The sequence below is a fragment of the Gossypium hirsutum genome, chromosome A06 (genome assembly GCF_007990345.1).
Source record: "Gossypium hirsutum isolate 1008001.06 chromosome A06, Gossypium_hirsutum_v2.1, whole genome shotgun sequence".
Classification (NCBI taxonomy): Eukaryota; Viridiplantae; Streptophyta; class Magnoliopsida; order Malvales; family Malvaceae; genus Gossypium; species Gossypium hirsutum.
Window position 1 is genome coordinate 73,528,397 of NC_053429.1, and position 8,445 is coordinate 73,536,841.

An 8,445-nucleotide genomic window follows, 5' to 3' on the forward strand; every position below is an offset into this window, starting at 1 on the left:
TGAGTATGTTTTCATTGAGAATGTATGACTGTGATTGGACTGTTGTGACTGTGATTTGTATGATTTTGTATTCCGTGTGTATATTTGTTGCATTCATATAATATTATGTTGCACATGGGTGGGGATTATGAAACGGAGGAAGAAATTGAGGATCGCATGGTTGCTTGACGACTGTGGATCTACCGATTAAGGATCGCATGGTTGCTTGACGATCGTGGATCCACCGATTAAGGATCGCATGGTTGATTGACGATCGTAGATCCACCGATTGAGGATCGCATGGTTTCTTTACGATCGTGGATCCGTCGATTAAGGATCGCATGGTTGCTTGACGATCGTGGATCCACCGGTGGCTTTTAAGCCCAATAAATGATTATTGATGACTCTGTGTCGATCATATTTACCTGAGGCTATGTGCCGACTATATTACCGTCGCTGATGGCTATGTGCCTAACATGATACAGCGACCGATGGCTTAAAGCCATTTATTCTGATTATGGCTTTGCGCCAACCTACATATGGCTCTGTCCTGACCTGATTATGGCTGTGTGCCAAACGTATTTACCTAAGGCTATATGCCAATATATGAATATTGACGACTCTGTGTTGATCACATTTACCTAGGGCTGTGTGCCGGCTATGTTTCTGTAGTTGAGAGCTATATGCCTACCATAATGCAGTTATCGATGGCTTTGTGCCATTGTGCCATTCTACTTATGGCTTCTAGCCGTCCTTTTATCTAGCAACATTGCTGCGATGTTTAAGGCTATGTGCTGTCTTGTTTTCGGCCTTGAGCTGGTCAGTTGACTTAGTGCTACAACCGATGCTAACATTGTAAGTGTAGGGGTGACGCGAATAATTTATTCCTCACAGGTAGTGTAGGGTTGGACGGAGGCAAGTGCAGGGTTGGATGGGATGGGTTAGCATACATTTTTGCATTATGCATATGGTTTGACTCTAACAAGGGCTGAGACCCAAGTGATTCTGTAACAGGCTTAGGACCACTGCAATTGTACTGATGCTGAGTTGGGCTTAAGCTCACCTGATTCTTTAAAAGGGCATAAGCCCAATTTGATTTTGTTTGTCTATTTACTAACTGTTTTAGTTTAGGATGGGATTACATACTGAGTTTTCATAAACTCACTGATAAACCGTAAATTATACATATTTTTACCCCATGTTTAATGCATTTTATAGATGATTTCTAATTAAAATTGGTGAATTCCATGCTCCTAATGCTTTAATTTCATGTTTTGTACTCAGGAGAGCACCAAGAGTCAAAAGGAGTAAAAAATGAGCCAAAAAGGGGACAAAATGGACCAAACCGAGAAGATGACACGGTCTAAGCCTTGCCACACGGGTAGCTCACACGCCCGTGTCTTTCGAGGGTGTCGACCAAGGCTTTCATGATTCACACGGCCTGACCATTGACCCACACGGACCTGTGCAATTTAACGGATCAAACACGGCCTGACAATCACGTCACACGGCCATGTCACATGGGCGTGTCCCTGCTAAGCCCAAGTTAAGTCCAATTCGGAAAAGGCCACTTTTGAGGGTTTCTAGGCATTCTAAAGCCTAGAAAGACGCACTAGATGAGGAGAAAAGGGGAGACGGAGAAGAGGGGTAAGGAATTACCCCAAGGAAGCCGATTGATCCATCTCAGAAGCTGGATTCATCATCAAGACTGAAGATCTCTCCTCAATTCCCCTTTAAGAGTTTTAGGTTTTCTTTATGTTTTGTATTCTTTATTCTTCTGAGATGTTTTCTTATTTAGTTATTAACTAAATCCCCTAAATACCTAATGGGAATGAAACCTAAAATGAATCTTGTTATTATTTTCTGAATCGTACGATAAATATTTAACTTGTTCTTAATTATGTGTTCTCAATTCTTGCTTTGAGTACATTTTCCATAAAGACCCTGTCTAAAGAGTACATTTTCCATAATTAAGCGGAGTTGATTACGTGCCTAGAAATAGGGTGACAATATTTTGCTGGATTAGGGTGAAACCTAATAAGGGGATCCATAGATCGAGTTAATGCAACCCTAGAGTGTTAATTAGAGAAAATTCTTGGTTATTCAATCTAGGGATTAGACGTTATTAGTTTTGAATAGGGATAATAACATAAGTTAGGGATCTCTACGGAACAAGTTGATTGAATAAATCATCCGATTCGGAGACAGAATAACAAGTACAGTCTAGGTAGATTTTTCCTTAGGTATTGTCTCAAGTCAATCGATTTTCCCAAAAGCAATTCCCCAATTCTTTTCCCTGTGCGTTCTTAGTTTAAATAATTAGTTAATTAAAACAAACCCTTTTATTCTTTGGCTAGATAATGAAAAGATAGTTATTACTAGTACTTTTTGTTCCCTTGGGTACGATATCCCGGTCTTGCCATTACTATACTATTGTTCGATAAGTGCGCTTGCCTTTTCATCGTGATAATAGTTAGTCCAGGTTTGATATTCATTATAAATATTTATTACTTGTTACGAATCACGCGATCAAGTTTTTGGCGCCGCTGTCGGGGAACTAAAATATTAGGAACAGTAAATTTTTATTACTTTAGCCATTTATTTTTCTTGTAATTTTATTTTATTTTATTATTTATTAATTTATTTTTTCTCTCTCTTGGCAGGTTTTTATAGTTTATGACTAGAAGAAACCCGTCAGGACCATTACTCTTTGACGAAGAAATCGATCGTACAATTCGAAAAAATCAAAGAGAAATAAGGCGTAGTTGACGATACATGAAGAATGAGCGAGAAGACGATACTCAACCCCCAACCGAAGAGATGGCTAAAAACCCAGGCGATCAGCTGCCTCTTGCAATTACAGCTAATCAAAATCCTGCTCCACGTACTATGTATGATTATGCTAAACCTTCTTTAATAGGAACAGAGTCTAGTATAGTTAGACCTGCTATTGCTGCGAATAATTTGAACTAAAACCTAACACAATTCAGATGATACAACAATTTGTTTAGTTTGATGGTTTGCAGGATGAGGATCCCAACACGCACTTGGCAAATTTTCTTGAATTTTGTGATACATTCAAAATCAATGGCGTTTCTGATGATGCCATTCATCTTTGGTTATTTCCCTTTTCACTGAGAAACAAAGCTAAACAGTGGTTGAACTTGTTACCACGAGGGTCTATCACTACTTGGGAACAAATGACTGAGAAATTTTTACTAAAATATTTTCCGCCGGCCAAAATGGGTAAATTGCGTAATGATATCTTTTCTTTTGTGCAGATGGATTTAGAAACACTTTACGATGCATGGGAGAGATACAAGGACTTACTGAGAAGGTGCCCGCACCATGGGTTACAACTTTAGTGCAAGTTCAAACTTTCTACAATGGTGTGAATCCCTCGACAAGACAAATGATTGACACAGCTGCTGGCAGAACCATCAAAAATAAAACACCAGAAGATGCCTATGAATTCATAGAGGAGATATCAATAAACAACTATCAGTGGCAAGTTATGAGGACAAAGCCAACGAAAATAGTTGTCATCTATAACATCAATTCAGTCACCATGCTTTCTAATCAGGTAGAAGTTCTCAATAAAAAAGATTGATAGTTTTCTTGGTTCTACACAGGTACTTCCAATATTGAGGTGTGACTCAAGCGGAGGAGGTGTGCATACAGAATACCAATCCTTCAATCCTACAATTGAAGAGGAACAAGTCAACTATATGGGTAACAATAACTTTAGATCTCAAAATAACCCATATAGTAATACTTATAATTCAGGTTGGAGGAACCACCCAAATTTCTCCTAGGGCGGTCAAGGAAATCAAAAGCCACAAAATCCTCAGGGTTTTCAACAGCCACCTTATCAACAGTATAAGAAACCAAACCTTGAAGAGATGCTTTCTAAATTCATCTCGGTGTCAGAATCCCGTTTCCAAAATACCGAGATAGCACTTAAGAATCAACAAGCATCAATCCAAGGACTCTAAATTCAGATAAGCCAGTTGTCTAAACTAATCTCGGAAAGACCACAAGAAAAATTATTTAGTAATACCAAATCCAGTCAGCATGTAAAAGCAGTTACACTAAGGAGTGGGAATGTGTTAGTAGATTTTGAAAAAAAGTTAACACGTGAAGCCATGGAAAGCGAAATGAGGGAAGAAAAACCCGAAAATAGTGACAAACCAGTACCGGAGGAATATTCACCACCGATTCCATATTTAGCAAAATTAAAAAGAGATTGCATTGATGCACAATTCGGTAAGTTTCTTGAACTTTTTAAGCAATTACATATCAACTTACCTTTTGTTAAAGCTATCTCGCAGATGCCTATATATGCAAAATTTTTAAAGGAGCTTTTAACAAATAAAAGGAAGTTTGAGGACTTATCTACAGTAGAACTCAACAAGGAGTGCTCCTCTATACTCCAAAATAAGCTCCCAACCAAACTAAATGATCCAGTAAGTTTTACTATCCCTTGCTTAATTGGTAATATAAATATTGAAAAAGCACTAGCTGATTTAGGCGCTAGTATTAATTTGATGCCCTATAAAATGTTCAAACAGCTTGGTCTTAGGGAACCTAAACCCACTAGGATGAGTATTCAATTAGCCGATAGATCTATTAAATATCCCAGGGGTATTATAGAAGACGTACTCGTAAAAGTAGATAAATTTATATTCCCTGTCGATTTTGTTGTGCTAGACATGGATGAAGATGTGGAAGTACCCTTAATTTTAGGGCACCCATTCCTAGCCACTACTAGAGCCATATTGACGTGGGTGACGGTAAATTCGTACTTAGAGTAGGTGACAAGGGAGTAGGTGACGAGGAGTAGGTGACGAGGGAGTAGGTGACGAGGAAATGATCTTTAGAATTTATAATGCTAAGAGATTCTCTAGGGAGCAAGATGATTCATGTTATTTCATTGACTCTATTGATCATATTACTCAAGACTCTTTTCAGGAAATTGTACAAGAGGAGACGACAGAACTGTGTCCAGCTCAAGATGAGGAGATAGGTGAGGAACCTAATAACCATACATCAAGACAAGTAGAATACGAGGGTATTAAGATCAACGATGAACTTAAGCAAAAACCCTCGATTGAGGAGCCTCCCAAACTGGAACTTAAACAATTACCAAACCATTTAGAATATGCATTCCTTGGAAATAATTCTACATTACCAGTTATTATTTCTTCTAATTTGCAACCCAAGGAGAAAGAGGAATTAATCCAAGTATTAAAAGAACATAAAAAGGCCATAGCATGGAAAATTTCTCACATTAAAGGAATCAATCCTTTTTTTTGCACCCAAAAAATTTTAATGAAAGATGAATACAAACCATGTGTGCAAGCTCAAAGACGTCTGAACCCCAACATAAAGGAAGTTGTAAAAGCCGAGGTAATTAAACTTTTAGATGCTGGAATTATTTATCCTATTTCTGACAGTTCTTGGGTAAGTCCAGTGCAGGTTGTCCCCAAGAAAGGAGGCATGACGGTTGTGACCAACGAGAAGAATGAACTAATCCCAACAAGAACGGTTACAGGATGGAGAGTTTGCATAGACTACAGGAAACTAAATGACGCCATAAGAAAATATCACTTTCCCTTGCCATTCATTGACCAAATGTTAGAAAGATTATCCGGACACATGTATTACTACTTCCTAGACAGACTCTCTGGTTACTTCCAAATCCCAATAGCTCTTGAAGATCAAGAAAAGATGACATTCACATGCCCATATGGTGTGACAGCCCTAAATTGACCCTAGTCGAAAAGTGGTTTCGGGACTACGAAACCGAGTCTTATAAATAGTTAAAGGTTATATTCTGTGTTTATGATGTGCGTAAATGCTTGTGTGATAGTTTCATACTTTAATTTGGTCAGTGTATGTGAAATTTATTAGTAGGGACTTATGTGAGACAATTTAGAAATATGCTAGGCAAGTGTTCAAGTGGCCTATTAATATATGTGGGAAAGTGCTTGTCCTTGCATGTCAAATTAGCCAAATTAAAGCATAGTGGCCGGCCATGCTATGGGTGGAAACATGTCACAAACATGTTATGTTAGTGATGTATGTTAGGAAAAATAAAATAAGGAGTATGGGAAATAAAACAATAATGGGAAGGTAAATGATGACAAAAAAAATGTGTGTGGTTGCCCCCCCATTGCCGTGAATTGAAAAAAAAAGAAAGAAGTTCTCATGTTGTTCTTGGCCTAATGGGAGAAAGAGAAGAAGGGGGAAGAGCTTTGAGAAAATCGGCTATGGTGGGTTGCTAGACTAAGGTATGTTTGATGTTGTCCATGAGATTCATGCATGTTTTTAGTTGTTAGTTTGAGTTCTACCTAGCCCATGGTTTAAATCTTTGCCATGAGATGGAGATGATATTCGGTCATGGGTGTTGTCTTCTTGGTTGATGTTTGATGTTGTGGTGATGAGGCATGAAGATGAGTCAAGTTTCGGCTAAGGTGGATTTGTGTTGATGTCATTTGCATGCTAAGTGTGAAGCTTTGTAATGATACATGTGATGGTGATTGATGACTCTTGGATTTTCTTTTTGGCATTTTTGAGTTAGACATTAAGTTCCTTGTGTAACCCATGACCAAAATTGAATGGTATGGTGTCTTGATGCATTTGGCCATGGTAGAAAGTAGATGTGAAATGGTAGTAAGGTGAAGTGCAAAATGTTAGTATTTGATTACTAGTGTATATATGCGTATTAGCCGAGTTTTGAACTTGAAACAAAATGATATATAATCAATACAAGTAACCATACTTGTAGGAAGTATTAAGCATATAATCGGCCTCAACATAGACATGCATATTCGGCCATAGGAAGAAGATTGGTGTTGCATGTATTCGGTTAGAGGCAAGCATATTGATGCTTTTATCTTGGCTTAGACAATCGGCTAAAAGAGAGTGTGGGCTAATATGTTGAGTTGATTCATGATTTCATATGTATGTGACTTTAATGTCTAATGTATATATATATGGGCTAAGTACCTTGAGTTCCTCTTTTGATGCTCAAATGATTAAATTAATTTATTTGTTAAATTAAGCTCAAGAGCAGAGGGGAACTAAATCCGATAAAGGGAAGGAAAAAGTGGTCGAATAGCCATCGAAATCGTTCGACAACATCCGAGGTAAGTTTTCGAGCAATGAGATTTAGTTATGATTTGATTAAGTCATGATGTATGAGCATAACAAATATACGGTGATATGATGATTCTACTTGAATTATATGTTGAGTTAATTAGTCTATATGTATGACGGGTAGCCGTATGTGCATAGAGATCGTGTCATCAAGCAAACTAAACCATGCTGTTTGTATGTGGCCAGTGAGCCGAAAATGGGAATGCTTAATACGCGACTTGTGTTTGAACTCTAATTATGAAAATGAAATATAGATGTGTCATGCTTTATTGATATGTGCATGAATGTTTGGATGATAACCGGGCTAAGTCCCGAAGGTATTTTGCGCTAGTGACTAGTTCCGGGTTAAGTCCCAAAGGTATTTGCGCGAGTTATTACATTCGGGCTAAGTCCCGAAGGCATTTGTGCGAGTTACTATATCCGGGCTAAGTCCCGAAGGTAATTGTGCGAGTTACTATATCCGGGCTATGTCCCGAAGGCATTGAGCGAGTAGCTATATCCGGTTAAATCCCGAAGGTACTTGGCTTGGGAATGAGCGACCTTGCTGTAATAGTTTCAATTAATACGCTCGTAAAATCCCAGCAATGAGGTATGTCTCGTATATGCATTGATTTAGTTGATCCCTTACAATTAGTATTCGCTCAGTCGATAAATGAGCTACCGGCCTTTGGCTAAGTTGATCTTTTGTGTATGAATATAAGGGTTGGTAATGTGAAGTAAGTATGATATTGAGAATTTGTGCATATGAAAGTATCTGTTTAGCCATATGAATGCTACACTTTAGTTGTGTCTAATTTCATGGCTCAAAACTTACTAAGCATTAAATGCTTACTCCGTTTCTTTGAATCTCTATTTTATAGATTTTGGTTCGTCAGCTATCGGACTCGGGATTATTGTAGTCGAAGTTGCCCACACTATCAAAGCCCCCCTTTGGTACACTTTTGGTTGAACTTTGAAATGGCATGTATAGGACTACCCTTTTTGTTGTGGGTCATGTACCCTTTGGTTTTGTATAAATTTGGATAGCCATGCGAAAATGGCTTATATATATTTTTGAGCATAATGTTATAATCATTTTGTATGTATATGGTTATTGAGAGGTGTGGGTATGCTTGGCAATGATTGGCCATTGGAATGGTTAATCACAATCATACTTTGTGCTATATATGCTAAAGGGTTAGTTGAATCATGGAAACTATGTAATAGGTAAAGTCTACCTTAAAGGCAGATGCTGACAGTAGCAGTGGTGTGAATTTGAAAAATCACTAAAAATAGTAGGAATGGAATTAAATAGTGAATAAATTA

At 38.0% G+C, this 8,445-nt stretch overlaps 1 non-coding gene across 1 annotated transcript; it reads right to left on the reverse strand.

The window, feature by feature from the left end:
* Positions 1–3,227: 3,227 nt before the first annotated feature.
* On the reverse strand, positions 3,228–3,334 carry LOC121231055 (small nucleolar RNA R71). The gene has a single exon (XR_005929124.1). It is a non-coding gene; the product is annotated as a small nucleolar RNA R71 (small nucleolar RNA).
* Between the last annotated feature and the right edge of the window lie 5,111 nt (positions 3,335–8,445).